The following is a 27,188-nucleotide window of genomic DNA, read 5'->3' as shown; positions in this document are numbered from 1 at the left end:
GGAATTTAAAACCTGCTTTTAACTCTGTTGCTATGTTTCAGTGGGAGGGAAGGTGTCTTGTAGTTACAGATGATCCGTTCCCTTAAGGATCTTTGCCTTCTGAGTTGAGCTTTCTTGGCTTTACATGAAAAGTGCCTCAAGCTGTATGATTTCAGATGGCAGTGAGGGAATTACATCTCCATGGGGATTTAGAGAGAAATCCAGAAGTATGTTGCCTTATCGTTTCAGTATATGAACTTTTCAAAACAGGATTTGCTGGGTTTTGAGCAGGAGACCCACTTCCCACGTGCCTACATAAACCCCGTTTTCTCGGACAGACACATGCATTATGGTTTGTGATGCAATATTGACTTGATTCGTAAGCCGTACTGTGCTGTGCTCTTCTGGGCTTGTCGTAGTCCTTTGAAATGCAGCCCTGCACCTCAAAGGGGCAAGCTGTGTGATCTGCTTTCCCCCACAACATAGCGCAATGTAACTGTCATAAGTACACGCAGAACAAAACTAGTTGAGGGATTTGTGGGCTGCTGTTCGAATCATGATGGGCCAGGAATCATCCCATGCTTACTAATACGTTTAATTGTCCTACGCCACCTGAGGGGCAGGGCAGTGTCAGGGCATTTTCCCAGGGAATAAAACTGGACATGTCTGATTCTCTCCGAGGGTCCCCTATGTAAAAAAACATCCTTCAGCACCATCTGGGTGCTTGGTGTTCTCAAAAGGACCCAAAGGGATGAAGTTCACTCCTGCTGCCTGCGTGACAGCAGGAATTATGTCTGCAGCTGTGCTTCTGCGCACTTCGAAACTGCCTCTGTTTCTTTGCTTGGCCAACCAGAAAAAAAACAAAAAACCTAAGCTGACTTGGCAACAGTGTCTTGCTGTCCTCTCTGAAGGAAGTAAATTACCATCATCTCGCAGCTTGTCAAATGTGCACCAGGCGTGAAGAAGAACATGAGGTGCACTGTCCTGAGCTCTCAGCAGGTCAGGTTTTGCTGTCCTCTGGAAACTGTCTAGCTCTTCAGTTTTTCTCCACGAAGGTCACATTGTTTGGAGTAGTGATGAGGTGGCCCCCCAAATGCCCCGGCTTTGTTTCTAAGTGCTATTGAAGTATTTTGCCTCCTGAAGAGACTGTGTTCCTCATGAGGAACGGTTACTTCGAAATAAAGTGACCCCCTTTCCGTCTAAAGGGATGGAGCTTGAGACTGTGGAGGTGGAGGTGCTTGGTGAGGGAGGCAGACAGGCAGGGCCAGTCTGGGGTGCGCAGCTGCGCAGGGCAGTGACGGCACCCGTGTGCCTGGCGAACGCTTCTCTCGCAGTGTCGCAGGGAGAAGGTGTGAGGGTGCTGGGAGAGAGCCGGCGCCCCTGGGAATGACAGCAGCTAAAGGTGAGGGCTGGCTGCGTGGGCAGCAAAGGGTGAGCCAGCCATTCCCTTTGCAAATGCAGTGGAGAGGGAGGGAGCCCCTCCATCAGCGCAGCAACGTCTGCTGGGGCAGGGCCGGAGGCACCGGCGCCCAGGGCAGGGCTGGCAGGGGGTCTGAGAGAGCCACTCCGCCACCCCCTTGCTTACTGACCCTGTGGGGAAATCACTTCGGGGGCAGCGATTAAAAAGTACATGCAAAGTTTTTAGGTCCAATTGGAACACTGAGAAGGGGTTCGGGGCCTTTCTCAGAGTGCCACACGTTGCATAGTCATGTGTCATATGCAGATTTCGTGACCGGGACAGAGGGTAGCACACCAGCAGTGACCAGTGGCGGCATGGTCAGGGTGGTGAAGCTTGTGCCGGGCACCTCTGATGTCGTCGGCAGCTGGAGGGGGAACCTCTCTGTTGGCAGAAGTGAAGGGGGGTGATGGGGTGAGATGCTGGCTGGCAGAGCTGGTTGGGGGTTACCCGGAGGGCAGGAGCACCACGAGGAGCGTGCTGCTCTATGCCGTGGCAGTTGGCCAGCGTGGCGTTTGTTGAGGCAAACAGTGTTCTGGGGTTCCATCTCCATGGCGATCATTCCGCCAGCACCTGGGTCAGCCAGCGTTGTGACAGTTTGACTTTTCATGACAGAACAACTTCCCATCTCAATGGTTTCCCATCCTGCTGATGCTTTCCTGCCCTCAGCGCTGATTTCCCACCCACACCATAGTTTCCCATCACAACTGTTTTTCAGTTTGGGAGTTGAGTTTCATGTCAAAGGGGAGTTTTCACCTAAATTTCTGTTGATGTCAGTGGATCCCAAGACCTGGTCAGCTTGTATTCTCTTGCAGCCAGAACTTTCCTCATTTGAAGGCTTCTTTCTGCCTTCTTTCAGCCAGGGCAGGGCTGGGAGGGAGTTTGAGAGAGCCGCTCCTCTGCTGCCTTGCTTAGGGACCCTGTGGGGAAATTGCTTTGGGGTGGGGGCAATTCGAGAAAACTGGGACCTCAGAGAAGCATAGTATTACAGGAAGCTTTTTAGGGTAAAAGACAGCTGTCGCTTTCAGGATGGCTGGCATTCACCATCCTAAGTGTGTGTTGCCACGGCTCCCTAAGCAACGCAGCCTGCAACCTCAGCACGTGCTGACAGGAGTAACGGGTGCTGGAGCGGAGTGGAGACCCCACGGCCAGGCTCTGTTATGCTCCTGCAGGAAGGGGAACTTGACGGTACCACAGAGCTGATGAGTTGTCCACTGCCATGATTTTCCCTTTTATAACCAATTCTACCAGGGACGAGCGATGACAGAAAAGGCAGGACTATGGTTACGCCAGGACTTCACAGTCCCTTGAACTTGTTGTAGTTCCAGCGTACTGGATGGACTGTGCCCAGATTCTTTCTTTTCCAGTGAGTCTGGTGGAAGAGAGGCAGCTCCTGCAACCCACCAGACTCCTTGGAATTTAACTTCTCGTGCTGGCCCTTGGCACTTTGACTCTGGGACTTCCAGTCCCAACTTGATTAGTGTTGCCCAAACGGTTTTCATTGCACCTGTAACGCTTTCTGGCCCTTCTGCCCCGCTGAGGATGCCATCAATGTATCGATACACTGTGGGGCCAGGTGGAATGGTGATCTGTGCTAAGACTGTGGCCAGAGCATTGTGAGCGATAGTGGGGCAGTGTTTGTATCCTTGCAGAAAACTGTTTGAAAACATACTGAGTCCCACTCCAGGCAAAGGCAAACCGGGCTTTTTCTTGTGCGTGGAGCAGAATCACGAGGAATGCATCTCTAATATGTAAAGCATCTAAAGCTAACCTAACATCTATGTTAACCCTAATGTCCCACAAAAATCACTGGGTAGCTAGGTTACTGACAACGGAAGGAGAGGAAACAGCACTGTGAGAATGAAAATATCCCACTAAGTCCATTTTTTTGTCTACCTATACAGCAGAAGTGTTCTTTCATGTTAAAGTCAGAGTATGTTCTGATTTGCACTGCCCCACTAAATGGTTTTATGCTGTAAAGGTTTACTGAGAAATAATTGTTAGTGTTCTTCTTGGTTATGCACCCACATCTTATAATGAAAAAATTAGATGATAACGTCTTTGCTGTGCTACACTGTTGTATAACTGAGAGTTAGGTTGTGTTTTCATTTTAAGCATTCTCAAAAAAATACGGATAATTACAGCTTTTACTAACAGCACTGCGGCAAATGTGAGTTCACTGGTGGGCTTTTAAGCCTCACCTCGGCATGTTTGATGTAGGAACAAACATTACAAGTACTCTAGTGTGTTTGCCAATGCTTTCCTGCACAAATTGTATTAAAAGCATAGATTCTTCTGGTCTTCCATGCAGAAAGTATGGTGAGAATAAATCTGATATTAAAATGACTTCTTCAGATGTCAGAGGTTTATTTAGAAATGTCCACTACCTGTATTTTTTTCTTATTTACTTGCAGTGGGTCATAACAACCTGCAGAGAAGATATGCAAAGTACGTCATCCCTATTATTTCCATTCCTGGGTTATGATAGCATTTGGCACAGAATTTTAGATCAGTTGCAAAAAGTAATGCTGGGCCACGCATATTCAGATTGATCCATGATCCCAGGCAGCTCTATGGGATTTGGTAATTTTCTTTAATAAGTAAAGGAAAACTGCATGTATTATGAAAATGAGAATTTAGTGAGACAAAGGGCAGGTCCAGTTCCTTTTTCACTAATACACAGAGATGTTCTGACATATCAAACAAAAAGAAATTCTAAAGAAGTAGACCTTTCTGAGCTGGAGAAGAGGTAGATGAAATAGAAAAGATAGATCTAAAACCTGCAGCAAAATATTGCCTCTAAAGGAAGATGTGTTGGGGTTTTTTTCTTTCATGGAAACAAATGAACAATTACTCTGCAATTCTCCAAACTGGAAATTTGCAAAAAGCTGTGTAGCGTGGTTTTCAGTAGTATAAAAAGCAAAAGCTCTTCAGGGTTTCAAGTACATCTTTGCAACAGCTGTTAAAAATATGCAAACACGCAGATTGTTCCATTGTATGAAAACACCTTCCTTTACTACTTATTTGTCATACAGGGAGTAAACTAGCAGTGACGACCGTTGGAAAGTTTTAGATGAATAAAAAAATCCTCCAAACCAGGAAAAATACTGTGCTATCAGGTAGCTGCAGCTTTGCTGTGTGAGCTTATTATTCACATAGTGACACATTTTTCTAAATGTGTCACTTAAGGCAGGGATGGCTTCTAATTCTAAAAAGCCATTTGCCTAGAGCAGTCGCTCATGTGCCACATACAGGATTTTTATGCTAACGCTATTAAAAAATTTCCCTAGAAAATTTTCCACCTCCTTCGAGTAAATACAACCGATGTCCCTAACTGTCTCAGTTTCCTATTCCACCATAGGTTGCTGTATTTCAAAGACAAAGTTAACCAACGGCTGGTTACTAACCGAGGGCTCAAACCAATTTTTGCAGCAGTCAGGTAGAGAGTTGCCATTTAGTCTGGACCCACTGAAGTGCCAATGTAAATATGAACAAAATAAGGTCTATCAAACTTTAGGTTCTCTAGCAAAACAATGGAAAGAAGATGAAGAACTACGTCTTGTCTACTGTCTGTTTCCCATATGTGTGGTGATCGGCTCCCTGGAAAACAAGAGGCTGGGCTGGTCCTGGCTGTGCCCATGAACATGCCAGCTGAGTGCTAGGTGGTAGCAAGGAGAGCACTAGAGAAAAGCACAGACCCATTGACCCAGCACCACCGTTCTCATGTTCTTCATGCATGTGAGGCCTGTTAGCCATTGTACATGTATTTATTCTAACATGGGACATCAGTCAACAGTCACAACACCGGTGGATTACCAGCACTTCATCATATGCTTCACATATAGTGTTACAGGAGAAATTTACACAGACGTGGGTACCACTAGGTTTGCTTTAATCGCCACTCAGAGCTGGGCCACCGCCCCAGAGAGTGGCAGAGAGCAAAGGGATACAGCACAGCTTATACACACTTATCAAATCATTATTTTGTCAATGCCCAAGGTTTTTAGAAGTTTCCTTTGGTCTTGTCCGTTCTGCAAATCCATCACCTGACCCTGTCCCTGTTGATTCATCTATTTGCTTCCAGTCTCTGCCTCGGTTCCAAGCTCCTCCTCGGATCGTGATCTTTCTGCCTGCTTTAACTCACACGCTCCTTCAAGCACACTTAGTCTTTGAACAAGCAATTCCTATTCACATCTACTGATTTTTTTTCTCAAAACACCTGTGTTTCTGCGAGCACCTTTGTGCACAGTTGATCATCTGTTGTTTCTCTGTTCTCCCACTGATCAACTGGACTGGGTGTTAAACCAGGCTTGGATTAGGGCTACACTAGGGACAGGGCCTGGTTCTGCCACTTTAGCTGCTTTAGCACTTTAAATTTCTGAATTCAAAACACATTTTCTTTAACAAGCAATACCAGAACAATGGAGAACAATTAACAATGGTTTGGTCACTGCTGTGACAAAATAATGACAATTATTATTTCTGGTGTAGGTTGCTGTATGTCCTATTTATGAAACTAGGATTTGCCGGAAGAAAAATGTTCTATTTCACACCCACAGATGAGCTCCCTGAAATGAGCATCCACGTTTTAACAAGCCTTTACATCAAAGGCTGTAAACGAGCGTCAGTCTGCACAACCAGCTGGGAATCTTGTGTTGTTCCAGGCCCATCTTTTTGTCCCATTCAATACCTTGTCTGTGTGATTTGCCTTTTTGTCTGTCCTGTGCTCTCCTGCTAAAGACTTTATAGGCTTCAGTTTTCTGATACTGCTCCAGCTCCTGCATCTAATGCTCCTTATCTCTATCTGCTCCATCAAGGTATTGCTGAAACAAAGAAGTCCAAGAGTACCAGGGAGTTGCCTCCCCTTCAGGAGGAAGGGAAGAGAAACAACTTGCCCGATGAAGTGCTGGTCCATTTCACCTATGCAAACAGGAAAGGAGTGAAGAAACAATGAGAATGTACGTGAGATGCAAAGACGCAGGATTTCTGGATAATATTACTGTATTCTGGTGTCTGTCGTGTCCGTGTCTCCCCCCCACCCCCTTTTCGCTTTTTTTTTTAATACAAATCACTATTCTATTAACTCTTTTTTTTTTTTTTTTTTTTTTTTTTAGATCAAGCTTTAACGTTCAGACCCATAACTGCAGGGTTCCAATAAGCCCTTGTTTTTGTGCCCCACGGACAAAAATGCACTACCATTCTACAAGCACACACTTTTCCCATCTGAGAGGCAAACAAAACATCGTGGCTATTGGAAAAGAGTAGCATAAATATCAAAGAGCCTAGGTGATATCAATTTAAGCTATCTACGTTCAGGTTAAAAGAAAACCTCAGGCTAATAAGAAAAAAATATTTCACACGTGCATAATAGAATGAGCTTAACTGGAGAATTCTTTAGGGGGACCGATGAACTGAAAACCATTTAAGAAGTGGTCACAACACTTGCTAAAGGGATCCTTTCCAGGAAAAAAAAAAGTTGTTGAGCAAGTTTTTCACCCAGTGAGTTTAAAATTCAATGGGAATAAGTATTCAATCAGAGTGAACATTAGTCACTGGGTATGCCTTTTATTTTCATTGCGTCATCACAACAATACATGCAATAGTTATAAATTTCATGCATTTGCAAACCTGTTTTGATGCTGCTTAGGAAACAGTTAACGTTCTAGATTGGGGTACAAATTTAGTGATGCTGGGTTTGCATTTCTTTTGGACACTGTATTCTTCCAGAAGACCCTAATTCTTCTCTTCTGTCTCCAGCAATGCGCTGCTGACAGAGTACAGTAACCGAGTCAAAAACAGCAGAAGTTTTTCCTCAGCTTGTGTCTTGGATGGATTGTTTTGATCAGTAAGAAGGAGTTCTACTGTACTACCTGTTAGTAGATGTCCTGGGTTTTCCAGCGCAGATCTATACAGTTCTTTAAATATTTTTTTTTTTTTTTTCTTATACAACTTAAACAAGAAGAATGATTTTTAGGGTGTTTGCTGTATGACTATAGGAATGGTCTTTTTCTAGGGGAGACTCACTATTTGGTCAGCTCAACCAGTCCTTATTTCAGTCAATTCCCGTCAGCTGAACGGTCCTTATGCTCAACACACAAAGGAAGTAGCAGGACTACCAGGCTGGAACAGGGGAAGCGCGAGACTTTCCCTTCAATTGTTGTATCGGACAACTAGTTTGCTAGTTGCTGCAGCTCAGACAGACCGGGACCCCGGGGACCGGGACCCCCGCAGCTCGGGACCGGGACACCTGCGACTCGAGACCTGGACCGGGACCCCCTGGACCGTGATGCTCACGGCTAGGGACTGGAACAGGGACCGAGACTCCCGGGACCGGAAACCCCACGGCTCGGACCAGGGACCGGGACTGGGACTCCCGGGACCGAGACCCCCGCAGCTCAGGACTGGGACAGGGACAGTTATCCCCATGGCTCGGACCGAGACTGGGGCCAAGACCCCGGGACCGGACCCCTGCGGCTCGGAGCAGGGACTGGGACTGGGAGCCCCACGGCTGGGGACCGAGACCGGGACCCCCAGGACTGGGACCCCCGCGGCTCAGACGGGGTGGGGACTGGGATTCTCACAGCTCAGGACTGGGACCTGGACCACTGGGATCCGTGACCCCGGCAGCTCAGGACCGAACTGGGCCCCGGACCCCTGCAGCTCGGGACCGGGACCCCGGGGACCAGGACCCTAGCGGTTCGAGACCAGGACCGCCACCCCCGGGACCTTGACCCCCGCGGCTAGAGACCGGCACCGGGACCCTCGGGACGGGACCCCCGCAGCTCAGACCGGGACCAGTTCTAAGCCCTCTGGGGCTGGGACACCCGCAGCTCGGGACCGGGAGCGGGATCCCCGGGCCAGGACCCCCACGGCTCGGATCAGGGACCGAGACTGGGACCCCCGTGGCTCAAACAGGGACCAGGACTGGGACGGCCAGAACCGGGACCCCCACGGCTTGGATCAGGGACCAGGACTGGGACCCCCGGGGACCAGGACCCTCTGTGTCTCGCACCAAGACCAAGACCTGGGGACCAGGACCCCTGCGGCTCAGACTGGGACAGGGACCGGGACCGCCGGGACCGCCGGGACCGGCACCCCCGCAGCTCAGGACCACGACTGGGACGAGGACCTCTGAGGTCGGGACCAGGACCAGGACCCCCACGGCTCGGGACTGGAACTGGGACCGGGACGCCCATGGCTCGGGATTTGGATGACCAGGACCGGGACCCCCAGGACCGGGACCCCTGCGGCTCGGGACTGGGAGCGGGACAGGGACCCCCGGGCTCGGACCAGGAACCCCGGGATAATGACCCTTGCGGCTCGGACCGGGCCGGGACCAGGAACCACGGGGCTCAGACCGGGACCGGGACTGGGACCCCGGGACCAGGACCCCCGCGGCTTTGATAAATGAATTGTAAAGGCAAACCAGCTCGTTTTGTCATGACTTGTGGAAATGCATCTGTATCCTGTACTGACATGCTATTTTGTTTTGCTGCAAACCACACAAGTCTGCATCTAGAGAGGACAACGTATTAGTCATCACCAGTGTCCTTACACAGCCTCTTTACAGCCTCACTGCCTGGAACTGCAGGCGTGCTCTTGCCTTTTCCAGGCATCCGAGTGATGAGTTTTGCCTCAATATTGCCTCCACAATATTTTATTTTTCTTCACTATTTTCAGATGACTCCTAATAGTTTCACATACGAAGCACTTACTCACTTGTGTAGATCATTAAAAAAAACAAACCACCCACCATGAATAGTGTATCTACATATTTTGCCACAGTGCAGGTATGTTTTTTAATTATAATTTCCAATTCAGTACCAGGGTTACTTTAAATAATTTAATTCTTCTTCTAAATGCTTTACCAAAACACATAACAAATTCTCCCCCTATGAATGCTCTGCCAGTGCAAGCTATGAGATTGGCAACTTGATCGCTTGCTCAAAGTGATGATATATTGAACTGCTTTTGCTTCACAAAAGTGTTTTGCTGAGTTGTCAATCCATGTTTCAGTCTTAATATTTTATCTTTTCTCACTTGTCCGACCAAAGAATCATATTTATCTTTATGTTGAGTTTCGTAGTGACGATGCAAATTGTATTCCTTGAACGCAGACACTGAATTCTGGCATATCAGACAAACAGCTCTTTCTTTGTACTCTGTGAAAAAATAATCAGAAGTCCACTTTTCTTGGAACACCCCGCACTCGGAGTCAATTTTTCTTTTTTTTTGACATGATGGTGCGTGCGCTTCCCGCTGGTGCTGGCTTGCTTGTCCTGCCTGGGAGCTGGAGGGAGGGAGGGAGGGAGGGAGAGACGGGGCAGCAGCCCCCCTCGCTGATGCCACCACCCCCCTCCTCAGCCCGGCCGCGCAGTCCGGACAGGGTGGCCAGAAGGGACTGAAGGGACTTTGCCGCGCCGGGGCTCCGGCGATTCGCCCGAGTTGGCTGGACCTCGCAGTGCAGAGGCTGCCGACTGAGCTTGCCCAGCAGAGGAGATGCCCACACCTCTCGCCCGCCGCGCACGGCAGAGGAGGAGGAGGAGGAGGAGGAGGAGGAGGAGGAGGAGGAGGGGAAGGAAAGGAAAAAGCTCCTTTCTTGAAAGTGGAATGGCAGAAGGTGCCATAGTGTTTTAACGTATTTGGACAAAATTATTCTTTAGAGATCCTCAGTTTACTTTTAATGACTCAAGAACCCAAAGCCAGAGTATGCGGTGCATTTGTAGTTCATCAGTTGAGCTTTTACTCCCAGATTCATTTGGAGCACAAGGCTACAGTGCATCTGATACCATCAGTACATGCCATTTAGCCCATAACAATCATCCAGAAAGCATCAAGTAACCTCTCTGTTACTTTCTGGCCAAAGTGCTTATCCACAATGCAAAGTCAAACAGCTTAGCTTGAAACAAGGAAAAGCCGAGAGAGGGTTTACACAGCTGTCACCTAAAGGTTCCCAGCTGAGAGGCACATCTACAAGTGCTTTAATTTCTCAAGTCTCAACTAAACTCCTGGCTCACTCTGGCATGATCTGAAGAGCCCGAGACTGAGCGGCCGTGGTGCTGGAGCAACACCCACTGGTTTCCCGCTGCTGCCCTGACAGCCCTGCAGCATGAACAAGGCAAGGTGATGCGGAGTGTCTCTGAGGAGCTCTCGCTAACATAGTCCCAAGGCCTTAAGGTGGCTGTGTAGACAGAGAGTAATAACAGGAGCGGCTGGCATACAATGCCCGTCTGCCTCTGCAGTCAGCTAAATAGTTAATTGCATCCCTGGCTTTGTTTTACACAATTCACTATTGTGCCTGGAGGCTCCTGCATCTCTGCTGTACATCTCCACTGAGGACCCAGAGATGGAGACCTGAACTTCTGCTTTGCCTAGCAGCTAAATTATACTTTGTATAGAAAACTGATCACGTGGTACCTTTGGTGTCATGTTGTATAGATCTGTGACCCAATGAATTCAGAGTTGCTCTCCAAAGCTATGAAGTCTACCAGTCTTACGCTTACAGAGTCCCCTACAGGAATGCACACACTCCAGCTGGGTTCTCCACTCTCTCCTGAACTATGAGCGAGGAGGAGGAGGAACTGAGTGTAGGGCTTTTCATTTCTTCCCCTTTCATGCAGCACAAGACACTCCAGAAGCAGCCATGGCCCTCACGGAGCCTCCTGGCCAAAAGACTTCAATCTTGAGGGCAAAGGCTGAAGAGTGCATGAAAGTGAGAGAGACACAGGGGCAAGCACTTGTCCCACCTTGTAACATCACTTGTCGGCATCTTCTCATCTGACCCCAGGCTGCAAAGGGTTGCAGCTCCGCTTGTAAATGACTGGGTACCATTACAGCGGTATTATCAAGCAAGGAACAACGTTAGAGTAGCAAAAAGACACGGCTTTGCCCTCGGCTGGGGAGGCACACTGGGACAGCCTCCAGCGCCAGACCATTTTTAGCAAAACAATCACAATTACAATTAACTTCTTAGCTGACTTGTCTACAAAGAGGGAAAGGCTCCATACGATAAGCAGCACTCACTATTACTCTGCTGCAGAATTTAGTTCTTCCAGAAGTAATACACTCTTGTTTTGCCAGCATCTAACAGCAAACCATGTAACACGAAGATGCGGAGTTAAGGTACCTGTAAATGCACTGGTTTTGTTTCCTGGCTTTTGTGCTTCCCAGGGCTGTCCTGTGTTGTGCAGCTCTGATATTTTCCAATGTTTTTATATTTGGATATAGTAATTGCTAACACAGAGCCTAAGGCTAGCAATCATAACATCTATTTACAACATGCACACTGGCTGTGTGCACCTGTTCCACCAGCCTCCCATTTGCTTCAAACATGTCAGTCTCCCTGAGGACACGTTCAACGAGAAACCACCCCCCTACCCTGCAAAGCCCTGCTTTATTTGCTGCCAAGCCTCCTGCATCCCCCTGGGCAGATTACTTTTGGAAGGCTGACCAGGGAATATTTACCAGCTATTGAATCAACAGAGTTCAGCCACATGCCAACATTTCATGCTGTTACCTGAACGGTGTCGGAACTCTCAGAACTCCATCAAAACCGAAGTGGTTTGCACTTTGGTATTAAAAGTTATGTGCAGGCCTGAACACCTCGTTGGGAGCTGGGCCACACAGCAGGCTCCTCTGGGCAAAGATTTCTTTTCTAAGCAGCCGTTACGCAAGTACCAATCTGTGAAAAAAAATTGAAACTCAAAGAGCGAGAACCTTGATTTGACATAGTGCTCTTGCTGCACGTTCCGTAGAAGGAAAGTCACCCACATCTCTAGATCTAACGGAAACAGGAAAGAAGCACCAAGTGCCAGGTTCTGCGTGTGGGCTGGGGCAATACCAAGCACAAGCACAGGCTGGGCAGAGAATGGATGGAGAGCAGCCCTGAGGAGAAGGACTGTGGGGTGTTGGTGGGTGAGAAGCTCAACTCGGCCCAGCCCGGAAAGCCCAGTGCCGGGGCGGGTGGAAACTGGGCTGTAAATCCTGGGCCAAAGTTATTTCCTGCAGCGTAAGAAAACTGCGTGGTTCTGGTGATGTCTGGTCACGGTCTTTAAACCCCCCCACCCCCCCCCCCCCCCGCCCCAGTGGGTATTTCTAATAACAACGGGTTAGAAGCCAGCAGGCAGCCCCGCGGCGCGCAGGCAGCAGGCAGGCAGGTGCGAGCGGAGCCCAGAGCCCCCGGCAGCATCGAGGGCAGCACCGCCGCAGGCAGCGCTGCGGGGCCGGCGCGGCGGAGCGGAGCGGAGCGGAGCGGAGCGGAGCGGAGCGGAGTGTCCGCAGCAGCGCGATCCCCGCGCACCGCCCCCCCCGCGGGGCGCCCCCCCCCCCCCCCTCGCGGCCGCGGGCACCAGGCGCCGGGAGCGGGCGGGCAGCGGCGCCGGGCACATGGGCAGCGCGGCAGCGGAGCCCGGCGCCGCCGGCCCCCCGCGGGCGGGCAGCCCCCGCCGCCCCGCCCCGGCACAAGCGCGGCGAAGCCCCCCGGCCCGACCCCCGACCCCCGGCGCGGGCAGCTGCGGCCGCTCCTCCCCCGGGCCGGCACCGCGGGCTCCCCCTCCCGCCCCGCCGCCCGCCTGCAGCCGGGCGGGGGCACCGGGGCGCGGGGGGGCAGCGCCGGGGCGCGGGGGGGCAGCGCCGCGGCCGGGGCCCGATCCCGCCGCTGCCGCGCCCGAGGCGCTGCCGCCGGGAGCTTCGGGCTCAGGCTGATGCCAGGGGCCCGGAACTCGGCGCCGGCTCCGCGCTGGCAGCGCTGCCCGGTGCGTAACGCTGCAGGTCAGACCTGAACCGCGGCGTGGGGCCGCAGCCGGGAAGCGGCGTGCGCGGAAACCCCGCAAAGCCTCCGCAGCCGCGCAGAAAGCGCGCACGGGCCGGCGCGGCGCTGGGAGCCGCCGCCGCTGCCGCGGCTCCCGGAGAAGGGCCAGGGCCCGGGGCGGCTCGTTGCCGCGGAGCCAGGCTCGCCCCTGCAGCCGCCCCGCAGGAACTGGGACATGGCGCAGAGGAAGAGCGGGCCGCCGTCTTGGAAACTGCTCCGCCGGGCAGCGGCCGCTGGGGGATACACGTGTCAGCAAGAACCGCTGGAACAGGAAGCAGCTGTTTCTTCCAGCTGTGCCCAGCTCACCCTTGGTCATCGAGAACACGCAGAGAACCCAATGTGACACCCACTGCCGTGCCAAAGCTTCATTTATTGCAACACTGCTACGAGTCTGACAAGGGAATCCAGCTGGCAGCTGCTGCACATCTGTCACCTCCAGAAAGCAGCCCCGCTTCCAAGGTGCGTCCACCAGCAGATGGAGATCGAGGAAGAAAAGGGAGTGCTGAGTACACAGCAGTGCTCGGGTATGTTTCCCTTGGCAGCGTACAGAGCAACCGCATTTCTGTCGGGCACTACAAAATACGCTTCCAACGGCAGACTAGAACCTGATCACCTGAGGCCCACCCTGCCTGGGCAGGGGTACAACAGGACACACAAGGGAAACCACATACCACCCTTGCAGCGAATGAGGAGACGGGATGCAGCTTGATGCAAGCAAGCTGTCCATTTATTAGTGATTTTCTTACAATTATATACGTTTCTACCTTCTACATATTACACACTGATTGGTTAAATCTTAAGCGTAAAAAACACTGATTGGTTGACATTTAAGGCACACCGTTAGAACAGTAGGAACTTATTAGTTTACCTTGACATAGCAACAGTTTCTATTCCAAAATTAGGGGGTTTCTTTCTACGCGGCTTTCTTGATTAACAAAGTTACATATCGGTGCCATCCGTTCCCTTATCTGGCTACTTGTTTCTCTGTCCGCCTGGCTGCCTCCTCAGCTGTAACGGCTCAGGGGTCTGCAGTTAGCTTGTTCCTTGGTTCCCAGGGCTTGTGCCCTATGAGTTCTAACAAGTCTCTATTCATCAGGCTATCAGTACTTGGACTCCTGTCCTTGAGGCCTTGTCCTACACACCCTGCTCCCGGTAACAAGACTGTCGGTAAAAACGTCTTATTACAGAAGTTGCTACCTATTTAAAATACCTTATTACAAAACATCTTATTACAAAAGTTACTACCTTTTTGAAAAATATCTTGTTACAAACCATCTTATTACAGAAGTTACTACTGCTTAAGAAAGATCTTATTACAGAAGCTGTAAGGAAAGGTTTCGCCTCAATTCATCTTACTGGCCGGTGCTCCCTTAGCACATCCTGGCCACAGCTGGGAGCTACACAAGCCGAGGTGGTCCTGACAGCTTCTCTGCTCCCTTCTCGTGCGTTTCGCTCAGGGCCGGCTCGTATGAGCACGCATGAAGCCATTACATTGATGGTTTAGGTGCTCTTCCACATGGATCTCCTTAACACCACAAACAGAGGATGTGCCCCCTTTATCCTTCAAACAGTATTTTAACATGAACAGAAATGTATAGCTATTAAAAACTTAAGGTCTGCTATCAACGTAAGTACAATCTTCCTCTAAAAGTTTAAAAAATTTTTTCAAGACATAAGTAGAACAGAGTACTAGAACAATAAATAACATAATAATAAATAACTTATCATTACAGATAGCATTAACATCAAAAGAAAATTATTAAACCAGAAGAATTCCCCAGGAACGTAAAAGATCAGCAGCTGTGACATACATACACTTGCTGGTGGAACAGAGAGCTGGTTCAGGAAGGAAGAAGGTTTCCTGGTTAATCACTTAGAAAATTAGCTCATCTTTCCTTTAGCTGCTCTCCTGAAATCTCTGACCCATTCAGACCCAGAACCTTGCGACTTTCCAATGCTTTTGTTTCATACACGATCCCCAGTAAAGGGCCACAGTATGACTGCAAGCAAAGACAAGCGAGAGCACCAGACACCATCTATGCTGAGCACACTATAGCTCCCAACAACATTAAATATATAAATAACGAGTTAAATAGATTCCTAAGAGAGCACTAAAACCCATTTGCTTCCCAGTAAGGATGTCTCAAGAAAGTTTTTAAGGTTTCCTGTAAAGTTCAGACTTTCCATATCTAAAGAATACATACAGCTAAGTAATTACTTCATATTAATTACTCTGACCACTAGGTGCTTTATAACTTGACAGGTAGAAAATGTAATGAAAGAGGCCTACTAAACAATACCCTACCAAGTTAAAGAGAAAGCAAAAAATAGAGTGGTGTGGGGCCGGTTATTTTGTTGGTTTTATTTGTTGGTTTTTTGTTGTTTTGGGCTTTTTTGCATGTGGTCTTTGGTTTTTTGATTTTTTTTAAACACAGCTGAAGTGATCCAAAGTGGCTGTTGTGGGCAAAGCTCCACTGCTGCTGGAGTCTGACAGGGGAATCCAGCTGGCAGCTGCTGCACATTTGTCACCCACTTCTCACTCTCTTGTTTCGTCCTCCAGAAAGCACCCCCGCTTCCGAGGTACATCCACCAGCAGACGGAGATCTAGGAAGAAAAGGGAATGCTGAGTACGTATCAGTGCTTGCGTATGTTTCCCTTGGCAGCATTCAGAGCAATCGCATTTCTATCAGGTACTATAAAATATGCTTTCAATGTCAGACTATAACCTGATCACCTGAGGCCTACTGTTTAAAGAAATAGGAATTCTTCCAATTTTTCAAAAATTTAAATATAAAAACCCAACAAAGCAGATTATAAGAAAAGTGCTCCCATTCCTCAGTATGTATTATTCAGACGTGCCTTCGCTACCGTGGATACCAAAAGCCAAACATTAATTACTATAAACCCCTGGCAGTATCTACAGAAAGGCCTGACCTGCTTGTGCCGTATCCCTTTGTTTACCCAGATTTACCACAATTGCCTCAAAGCACACCACAGCCAGCGCCAGGATCCCAGAGAAAAGTCGTGGTGTCACAGAGAGGACGAACAAGAGGCTCCTTTTTTGACAATTACCTCGATCCACAGCAAAACAGAGATACTTGCCACGTATGGCCAGATCTTGCAGGTCAAGAAAGCAAACAAGTACCCCGATAAAGTCACAACAGCGCTACCACTGCAAACATCACCCACAAGAAATTTAACCTCTAAACAGACACATTCACATCTTCCAGCCTCTGTTCGTTCTCTGTACTACAAAGTTCCTGCCCGATAGGCACCACTTTTGCACTTTCTGACAGCTGCCTCCTGCCAAAGCAGACTCTGTTGGGAACACATCTTGAAAATGCATAGGGATGGAGAAATGAGGGGGCTTGTAACGATGCACCTCTAAATTATGTCAAGTTAGGACACAGGGTATAACATCCACTCATCCCAAAGAGCAGACTGCCAGGACAGGCAATTTGAAATGCCTTCAATGAATATATAATGACATCAAGGTAATGGCAACTGAGCTGGAGCAAGCAGCTGCCGCTTGGACCCCCGAGAGCAACTTTGCTTTGGGCTTCACACAGATGTTCAAGAGTTCAGGGCCAGGCCTGTCCCCACATTAACTCTTAACACCTTTGCAGGAAGAGATCTCACTGTGACCCGCTAGGAAAACTAAATGAATATTAACAATATTTTTGGCTGGAAGGTGCAGGAAACAGTTCAAGGGAACAGATGATAGCATGGGAGAGCTTGCCCGAATGAAGATTTGCAATTGCACCCAGAAATCTACTTACCTTGGAGGGAATGAGAGAGAACGCATGGTGACACAACTGCAGTGGCATGGGAGTGGGTGGTAAATGTCTAGGGCCCCTTGCAGCACGATAGTGATGGATTCACCTGAGACAGTAGCATCTCAGTATTATGTCTGCATTCTTGCAGGAAAAAAAAAGAAAAAAAGTCAGAGAAAATCATCAGATTATTTGAAGGACTAGACGACTCACAGAAGGTATATGGTCAGCCATCGAGAAAGAAAGTTTTTTTCCTTAATGTCTCAGCATCATCTTAAATGCTTCAATCCAGAAGTAACAAATTCCCCCTACTCCATTCTGAGATTGCTATTTCCAGAAAGACGGGTGCAAACAAAAATTCCTCCCATCAGAATCTGGTCCTTCTCCCGTGCTCTTTTAGAAGAGGAAGCACAAGCCGCAGGTATTAGGTCCAGTACAGCTGTGTTCACTAGCTGAGTGTACCTGTGGAGCACAATACAGAGGAGATGGGGAAGGAGACTCAAAAGTATTTACAGAATTCCTCTCAATCCTTTGTGAAGTCCAAAAGGACTCCTGTTGCAATTGCGTATGCTGCCAACAAAAGCGAACAGATTTATTTCAAAACTCCCATTTTAACAGACAAGCTCAGCTAGAAAGTAGTGGGAAAAGCAGATGCATCATCAGCACCTTCAAATCTATGTCCTAAGAGCGAGCTTGGGGCTGAAAAAAGCAGCCCCTGAAAGGTGAACTATTCCTTGCACCTCTGTGTGATAAACATGGCAGGAGCTAGAGCACCATACCCATCGCCTCTCAAGAAAAGGAATGGGAAGGGAACAGATGACACAGCCTGTAATCATTTGCAATGATGTATCTTAGTGCTGAGTTAAGTTCTGCACCCTCTGCAGCAGACTCTGGCTCCCGGGAGGACTCAGAAATAGTTGTTGTTCTCCTGCTGCTAGCAAAGAAAACGGGGTCCCTCTGCCAAACTGTCAGGCACAAAGAAAACCAGTGCATAAGGAGTAAAGATATGGTTAAAGTGAACAATTGCATCCAAAACAAAGGAAGAGGAGGGTTCTTCACCCACTGTGTAGTTAACCTGCATTAATGACATTAACTTATAGAAACCACAGTGGATGCTAAATGTTTGCACAGCTTCAAAAAGGGACTCTAAAAATCAATTGAGGAAAAGGTTACTGAGGCCTTTTCTGCTTAATGGTACAGTAATGCCAAAGACACTGTTGGAGCCAGGACAATGAACTAGAGACACCTCTCATCTTGACTCTGCTGGGCAGAATGTTCTTAAAACTGCTAAACTAGAAGGTTGGTTAAATACATTGTTTTTCCATTTGAAGGAAGCAGATAACCTATTTCAGTGATTTATGGTGCTGCAGAGATGGGCTGGCAGCTATGGAGGGAAACCCTGGGGACGGTGTTTTAGTGAAAGGACGCTTGTCTTTTCTTGCTACAGAATAGCTGTGAAATGCAAAGAAGTCCAGTCCAGCTCTTTGGAGGGAAGCAATGCCTTCTCCACAAAGGCAGGTTTGATTGATTCTTGGTGCGTTTTTACAGATTAACACCTTGGGTTGGGCTCAGAGCTGCTCCCAGTCACTGAAGTGACCCTTCCCCCTTCGTTATGTACCACATTATATTGGCTCTCGCCGTGTGGCATCTAGAACTCGGTGTCACCCCGTAACAAAGAAAAGTGAACATGTCAACAGCCTACTGAAACAGATGGAACAAAAGCCTTTTCCACAGCAGGGTATATGTATCAAAGTGCAGGCTCAGAAAACTTGCAAAGGAGTGCCCAAAGGAAAACAGGAAAACAGACAGAACTCCAACACACTCAGAGGGTAAATTGCCAAGAAACACCTGGAAATCATCGTGATGCATTTTAGCACAGACAGATTAAGAAAGAAGTTGTTTCCAAAGTCTCACAGAGGACAGGAGGTGCTGACAGACAAAGGTGTGGTCAGAGCAGCAGAAGTCAGCTTGCACTTGAGCCTGCCTGCTTCAGGCTTACAGCTGACATGCAGCAGACAGGCTACGCCAGCCTGGAGGCTTGTATCACACACCCAACTGACCTTGGGCTAGCTTGAGCCTGATGACGTTTGGCTCAGGTGTGCTGTCTATGTCTACGCTTTACACGCACACCAAGCCTCAAAGGTACAACAGTGGAGATGCAGGCCTGGATGACCGTCACATTTCCCAGAGAGCAGACTATGCCAATTGTTGCTAATGAGCGTTAGCATAACAGTGTTTCATCCCTGTGGAACAATCCCATGGGAATGCTTTCCAACATGTTCCTGTACATAACTTTACAACTGGCACATTAAAGTTCCATATAAAGATATGAAAGCTGAGAAGTTTGCTAATTATTCGTGATACCAGGAAGTAATTGAGCAAGAACTCTCGATTCTGTGTTTTAAACAAAAGCTTGTCTTCTTTCAAGGTGGCATCCGACCTTTTTTCTCAGCTTCCTGACAGAAATACTTTATTCCTTACCTAAATGTTTGAAACTGATGGGCATTATGAGTTGAACTATTAATTAGCACCATGATCTGGAATCTAGAAACTACCCTTTGAAGTGAGCAACAGCTCTTCAAACTCTACCATCAGCTTTTTGATGAACACCTGTGAGGGAAACAGCTTCTTAGAGACTTGCAAGCTGAACCAAATTCTCTAGAATGGATCCCAAGTACTTTTTGTGTCCTCTTATATCTCTCTAATCTGTGGACGTTTAGGTTTTTCCTTCAGTTACTAGATTTGTGAAGTTTTTAGCCTCAGATACTCTGCTGCTTGTTTTTCTCATGTGTTTCAGGACACGTATCAGACTGGTACAATGTATTCAGTGATCTGAGACAAAGAGTTCAGACTTCTACACTAACTTCATCAGTTTGGTGGGTTTTGCCCCTGGAACTTCCATAGTTACCTCATTACTCAGTGTTTCCTTCACAGCACAGTCGCCCTCCAGCAAACACAGCTATGGACTTAATCTCAATATTGTGACATCCAGGTTTCTGGCACAACTCCCAGAACTTCAAGTTTTATTTACTTACATAATTTATACCCTTTCCCACATCAGAGTAATTAGCATAAGTGTATCTATAGAAGTGTGTTGGTAAGTACACTAAGAGGTTGTACAAGTTTAATATTTTAACTGAAGGAACAATGGGGTACTTACACGGCAGGCAACAACTAAATTCTTCTACTCTCCCCTTTCTGTAATAGTTAGTTTCAGAGTAGCTGTCGCCGTAATCTCTGAGAAAACGTAGAATCTTTCTTACCGAGAGAGTTGCCTGTGTCTGAACCGTGTCTTTTCCTGGAGAAAGATTTTACAGATGAATCTGTCTGTCCTACAGATTCATTCACAGGCTCAGCTCCTGAAGTAAATTGTCTCTCTTCTGTCTCCGATGTCCTGGGTTCACTTTTAACACTAGTATTCTCCTTAAAAAAACACAACACAACATCAAAAGAAATAAAACCAAAGATCACTCAATGTTATCTTATAATAAAACTAATATAAAACCAATAAAACAAAATAAAAGCTATTCTTCTCCGAAATATCCTCTTATATTCATATCCTCTCCAAAATATCCTCTTATATTCATATCCTCTCCAAAAGGGCATCTAACAGGTGTTGAACACTGCCTAGACAGTTGACATAGTAAGTGTTTTTAACTCAGAAATAAGGTTGCTAAATTGAAACAACCTCTTACAAAACACTGTATTAAGCAAAATATGAGATCAGAAAACTAGAATACACAAAGTTAGGGTACATGTCCCCACAGTGAGCTTTGCCCTCAGGTATCAAACTAGCTGTAAGAAATAAGCTGGAAGAAATACAGGTGCGCTCATTGTTACCAGCACGTCTATTAAAAACAACAGATCTAGCTCAAAGAACTGGTTCTGTTCCGGTATTTGGACTCTGATTCTGTTCCGATAATTGAACTCTGATTCTGGTTTGGTATTTGAACTCTGATTCTGTTCCGATATTTGCACTCTGATTCTGTTCCGGTATTTGAACTCTGATTCTGTTTTGGTATTTGAACTCTGATTCTGTTGGGTATTTGAACTCTGATTCTGTTTTGGTATTTGCACTCTGATTCTGTTTCGGTATTTGAACTCTGATTCTGTTCCGATATTTGCACTCTAATTCTGTTCCTGTATTTGAACTCTGATTCTGTTTTGGTATTTGAACTCTGATTCTGTTTTAATATTTGTTTTAATATTAAGGTAATATTGGAAATCCGTGTTTTAGTTGGAAGACTGAAAGTTTTGATAATTTGGAGTCTATCCGTGTATGTAAGATTAATACTTATAGGATTATTTTTACATTTTTACTTTTTTGATGTTGGCAATTTGAAAACATTTCTGTATAATATGAATGTGGGTGTGTGAGCCATATTTTCAGCAGACTGTCTCAGCAAAGGCTCTTTCAGTTATTCACCAGTTTTCTCCTCCCTTTATTCTTTGGTCTTTTAGGTACCTCTCACCTGTGCTGCTGTTTTTAGCTTCAGGAAGGAAAAGCTTGCATGTCTCCCCAAAGCCAAACTGTCTCCTTACCCAACTCTTCCCCTGTGTTTAGATCTATATTTCCGTATCTAGCACCTAAAAGATTTCTCATAAGAATGTCCCTTGCAGAAAGGCACCTCATCAGAGACAGCTTAGGACTGGCATCTGCTTGTGGAGGCTGTTTGCTTATTTATGACACTTGATCGTTCTTCACATTGCTTGCAAACTGGAAAAATTCTTCTGCGCCTGAGTGCAGCCTGTCCTCTAAGGCAAACAGGTGGGTGAGGGTGCAAAGGAGCTGCAGCACCCACCTGCAGAATTGAGGGAGAATTGTGATGTAAGGAGAAGGGATGTGAGTCCCAGGGGACAATGAGAAAAAGGGTGGTCTTGGGGACATTCTGAGCAAGGTTGTCCATCCTGTGTCAGACCTCAAGGGACTGCGTTTCCTACCAGTCCAGACCTCCTCAGGAGAACCTCTGCATCATTATCACTTGGAGATTGCTGCTAGAACCTCCCCTCTAACTTAAAAAGTAGCAAAATGTAACCTATGAAATAAAATATAATTATTTTCAGGTGCACTTTGAAATCTCCTTTATCTACATGAATGGAACAGATTCAATTAGCTGCACATGTTTGAAGACTTGAAGGAAATGACAAAAAGGCAAATACCTCGTTAGGGCATTGGGGGCTCCTGCCATGAACCTGAGCTACTGAGAGCAGACTGAACCAACCACTGAAGGAATGTAAGTCAGAAGCAACACTGAAAATACCTTCAAACATTGATGGGTCCCGCTGAGGGCCATCGCTGACAAAGCGTCCCCATGGACTCGTTAGAGTAGCTAATTACAGGCCAGACCTGCAGGTAGGCAAAGGCACTGTGTCGGTGGCTGTAATGCTGCAAAACACATTTGGATTTTTTTAATGAAGCAGAAAGGCCAAGCCCTGACCCCCAAGCTCTTCCAGGGCAGAACATAAGACCCTCCAAATGAAGTTCCATGTCACAGGCCTTGGTGGCAGAGGCAACTGCCATTGCCAAGTGGACAAATCCCTCAGCCCCCTGTGGGGCCATTCAGCCTTGCTGCAGCCCTGGGCCATCTCCACTGCAAGTTGCCCTACACTGTCCATGTGGCACCTCTTTCCACTCTGGGGGTTGGACTCTTCCTTGCCTTCCTACCCAGCACTCACACCCTCATTTCTCTGCCTTTTCTGAAGTTTCTCCCCTCATCCCTGCTTGTTCCTTGAAACTCAAAACCATGGGCTGATCCAGGCTCCCTCTGGGTGAAGTCTGGCATCAGAGGGCAACCCACCAAGGGACATTTCTTTTTCCTCACATCCAATCTTACCCTTCCAAGCAGCACTTTGTGGAGGTTTTCTCTTCCTGCCGCTATCAGGAATCACTCCCTTATCTCTGACATCTCTGACAGCCCCCTTCAAGCAGGTGCATGCTACTACTGTAGTGCCTGAGGATCCATTTTGTCGGTCTCAAGAAGCCCAGCACCTTCAGACTCTCTCCACAGACTCCAAACTCCATCCAGGCAGGTATCCTCCACAGCCTCTCCAGTTTTTCCCCACTCCTCCAGAATAAGAAACCTCAAAGCCCAGGCACAGATAATCTGGATGTGGCCACAACAGTGCTCTGTCAAGGGGGATGATGCTGAGTCAAGGGGGATGATCAGTCCCTCTTCTGAGTGGCCACCTATGGTGAAAACCTCCAAAGAATCACCAAAGGAGGACAGACAATGGCCAGGGAGGAAAGGGAAAGGAGGGGTGGGCTGCTTGCGTGGGAGGATACAAGGGTAGTCAAGGAGAAGCAACTGTGCGTGGGAAAGGTGGGGAAAAGGTAGGAAAGGGTGAAGAACAGGAATCAATAGGAACCAGCCAAGCAGCCCTGCATCTGAGCAGCAAAGCTTGGAGTGGGAAAGGAGCATTGCAGGTCATCCGACCAACTTTCTGTTAGGCTTCAACAGCCGCTGGAAACCTGAGTGATTTCCCTCCCATCATGAAGGCATGATCCGTGGTAGATGAAGATCCAGAATCATTCATGCTGGAAGGGACCTCCCGAGGTGTCCAGGCCTACATGCTGCTCAGAAAACGATCAGTTATGGGGTTGAAGCCAGTAGCTCAGGCTTTCCTTCAAGTGGGGCTTGAAAACCTCCAAGGATGGACATGGCACAAGCTCTGTGGGACATCTGATCCACTGCTTGATTGTCTTCTTGGGGAAGGACATTGTCTTCCCTTGCTTCAGCTGATGCCCATTGGCCCTCATCCTCCCATCATGCACAACAGGGAAGAACCTGGCTGCCTTTTCTTGCTGATATGACCCAAGAAGATATGGGAAGGCTGTTATTAGGTGTCCCCAAACCTCCTCTTCTCCTGGCTTTGCACGTTCCAAATAAGGCCCACGGCATCCTGGGCTGCATTAGGAAGAGCACTGCCCAAGGGTTGGTGGAGGTGATCTTTCCTCTCTACTCAGCCCTGCTACAATTTGTCTTGCTGACTTGCCCTTGATTTCTACTTTACCAGCGTCACCCATACTTGACTGAAAGGTGTCGTCCACATTTTTCACCATTCCTGCCTTGTCTTTCTGTTCAAAACAAGTCCGGCAAAGCATTTCTGCCATGTTGGTGGGGATCATCTTCCACTTTCCAATCAACCTAACCCTTGAATTAAACCTATTTCTCTAGTGGTCTAAAGGAGATATCGTTCTCCTTCTAACCTTCATCAGGAGGTTGAGGGGATCTGAGCAGAAGACCTTTGCACATGGAGGAGTTAGTGATGAGTGTCACAGAAAATCAGAGCAGGCCTGTGCTGTGCTCCACGTACCTCTTGGCCTTCAGGCTGGGCTGTGCTGAGTGTGTCCCTGGGTTGCAGAATAAGCCATATTGGAAGAAGAAATCTGCAGGAAGATGCTGGTGAATGGCCAACCTCACGCCCTTACCTTTGCCTGGGACTGCAGTTACCAATTCCCAAGTGAACATCTCCTCTTAGAACACGAGAAGTGATGACTAGAATGGGTTTTCCTGGCAGAAAACACTTCAAGAGCTGACAGGATACAATGTGGGATAAGCCTTCTGCAGGCAGGATCTGCACCACTTGCTGCACCACTCTCCCAACGCTGGAAACTCCGTGTTCCCGGCCTCGGAAGGGACGGCATACAGCTGACACGGTTGTCTCTGTGTGTAGAGAGTTTGCTCTAACCAAGGCCATTTGAAATGACACTTTGTCTCAGAGTCCAAGTGCCTTTCTTACTGCAGCCATAACCAGCTGGGCTGCTGATGGCCAGTCCCCCAAGGAAACTGGACACTCCAGGGACCTCAAACTCACCTTCATGGCCACGTGCCTCCTACTGGCCTATGGGCTTCTCAGATGTAATGGGTGTCATAATGACAGCCCAGATCATCAGCCTTCTTGTGGCCTTGGTTACTCCTTGGTCAGCGGTTCCTGAACTGGAGAAGGCAGCGATAACGAGATGCACAGCAATGGAAGAGATGGGCAAGGACCCTGCAGGTGCCATGAAGGCTTTGCAGGAAGAAGTGGGAGGAATAGCCCCTATAGCTGTGCAAAATGGAATGGCATTAGATATGAAGCTGGCGTCTGAAGGCAGAGTCTGTGCCGTTGTTAATAGCAGTTGCGGTGTATATGTAGGTTAAAGTGGGAGAATTTCTACAGATACAAAAAAAGATTTGGAAACATCCTAGTATTTGTCATGAGTCCCAGAAAGTTGAGACCTTCTATGGAATTCAAGACATTTGGAATACGCTGACATCCTGGTTTCCTGATTTACAGCTCTGGGTTAAGAAGTTCATCTCCAGATGCCTTTCTCCTCTTCCTCTATGATCACTCCAACCCATTCTACCGATGTAGCTTCTGCTTTAAGGTTCAGAGAGGAAAAGTTGGACTGTCTTTCAGTAGTGTCTCTAATATTCCCTATGGGCAACTCTTCAGTTGTGGCAATAGACCTCATGGGGATCTGCTTGAACTAACAATTATAGAGCTGAGAAATGTATTTTTTATTTATTAATTTCTATAACACTCCCCCCCCCCCCCCGATATGTAATCCCTCTTTTATTCCTGTTTACGCCCCGTTCTCTAAGGAAAGCAGCCAATAATTGCTGCCAAGAACTTGTTATATTCAGCTGCAGAGTTGGTTGAAGAAGTCTGATGTCAAGTGATGTAAGTCTCATGGGGCTGAGGAAAAAAACAGTGGGGCTGGAGAGCTGAGGAGCAAGGCTGTCCACACAGTGTTTAGGTCCAGGGATTAATTTTCCTACCTGTCCGCACCTCCTCAGGAGACACTGTGCATCAATAGCAACTGGAAAAGCCTTCTATCATTTCTCCAAAGTGCTCATTACCTGCCTTCCTCTTTCACTGTACGGCTGAACCTTACCTCATTAAGTGTACAAGCCAAACTTGAAGACCAGATGTCCCTGATGGAAGAGATACGGCTCGTAAGGGCTTTCTGCCTCGTAATGAGCCCAGGGTGTCTGTGGTGCTGTGAACTGCAGGTGTTCAGAGGAGACTGAAGAAACCTCTCAAGAACACCAAGTCAGAGGCAAAGCCCACAGCCCCTGGAAGCGTTAACGGGCCCCGCTGAGGGCCATGGCTGAGAAAGCCTCCCCATGGCCCTGTTAGAGCCCATCCTTGGAGGCTGTGAGAGCAGGAAGGCAAAGGCGCTGTGCAGGCAGCTCTGCTGCTGAGCAAAGCCTTGGCTTGCTTGATGAAGCAGAAAGGCCAAGCCGTGACCTGCAGCCTGTGGGAAGGTCAGTGCTGTCCCTCACACAGGGCTCAGGGCTCTTCCTGGGGACCATGGAAGGTGGGCATCCAATGCCCAGTGAAGGACAGCAATGGCACAGCAACTTCCAGCTTCCCCATGGGGCTGCAAGGAGGCAACGATGCCCCCGTGCCGTGAGGACATCATGTCTTCTCATAGCCTTCCCTGGTAGAGACAGCTGCCATAGCCAAGGGGACACAGACCTGGGTTCTGGTGGTGCCTTCCAGCCTTGCCAGCATCCTCTGCCATCTCTATTTCAAGCTGTCCTACATGGTTGGAGCCCTGCCCCTGTTGCCCTGCAGGCTGTAGGCACCATCTCGCTGCCCTGCCTTGCTCTCACCCCATCATTGCCATACCTTCGCTGAGGTACCTCCACTCTCACCGGCTGTTCCTTGAAACACAAACCATGGGCTGATCCAGGCTCCCTCTGGCTGAGCTCTGACACTGCAGCAGGACCCCTGGAGTGACAGATCTTCCTGCTGAGATCCAGTCTCTGCTTTCCAAGTTGAAACTTTGTGACATTTTTTCCTCTCTCCTGCTGTTTTCCACTGCCCAGGAAAGGTTTACCATCTCAGAAAATACCCTTCCCGCGGGGAATGCAGCCAGGAAGCCTTTTTTTTATGCTCTGCTCTATCACCAGAGAGAAGGAATACTCCCATGGTCTCCCAAACCACGTAACTGCAGCTTCTCCCAGAGACATGACCAAGCCCTGTGCCTGCTGCTGTCCCATCACGTCCCCAGGTGCAATGGACGTGACAACCCCTATCCCAGCCCTTCTCCTGGATGGGGCCTATGGGGTCCCTTGGCAGAGGGACTGTCCCAGCCACGTTCCTGATGCTGGCCTGTCACCTCCAGAGGCAGAACTGACCTCACAGGCCCCTCACAGCCAGGCACGTCCTCCTGCATGAG

At 48.2% G+C, this 27,188-nt stretch overlaps 1 long non-coding RNA gene across 1 annotated transcript in view; it reads left to right on the top strand.

Annotated features, from left to right (window-relative positions):
- Nucleotides 1-22,147: 22,147 nt before the first annotated feature.
- LOC308057833 overlaps nucleotides 22,148-27,188 on the top strand; it is a 47,257-nt gene continuing 42,216 nt past the window's right edge. Inside the window, exon 1 of the long non-coding RNA XR_013925483.1 lies at nucleotides 22,148-22,946. This is a non-coding gene — a long non-coding RNA (uncharacterized lncRNA). The remainder of the gene's footprint in view (nucleotides 22,947-27,188) is intronic.

This window comes from Falco punctatus (assembly GCF_963210335.1).
Source record: "Falco punctatus genome assembly, contig: scaffold_46, whole genome shotgun sequence".
Taxonomy (NCBI): domain Eukaryota; kingdom Metazoa; phylum Chordata; class Aves; order Falconiformes; family Falconidae; genus Falco; species Falco punctatus.
The sequence above is the reverse complement of the archived record's forward strand: the minus strand, read 5'-3'. Positions and strand labels throughout refer to the sequence as shown.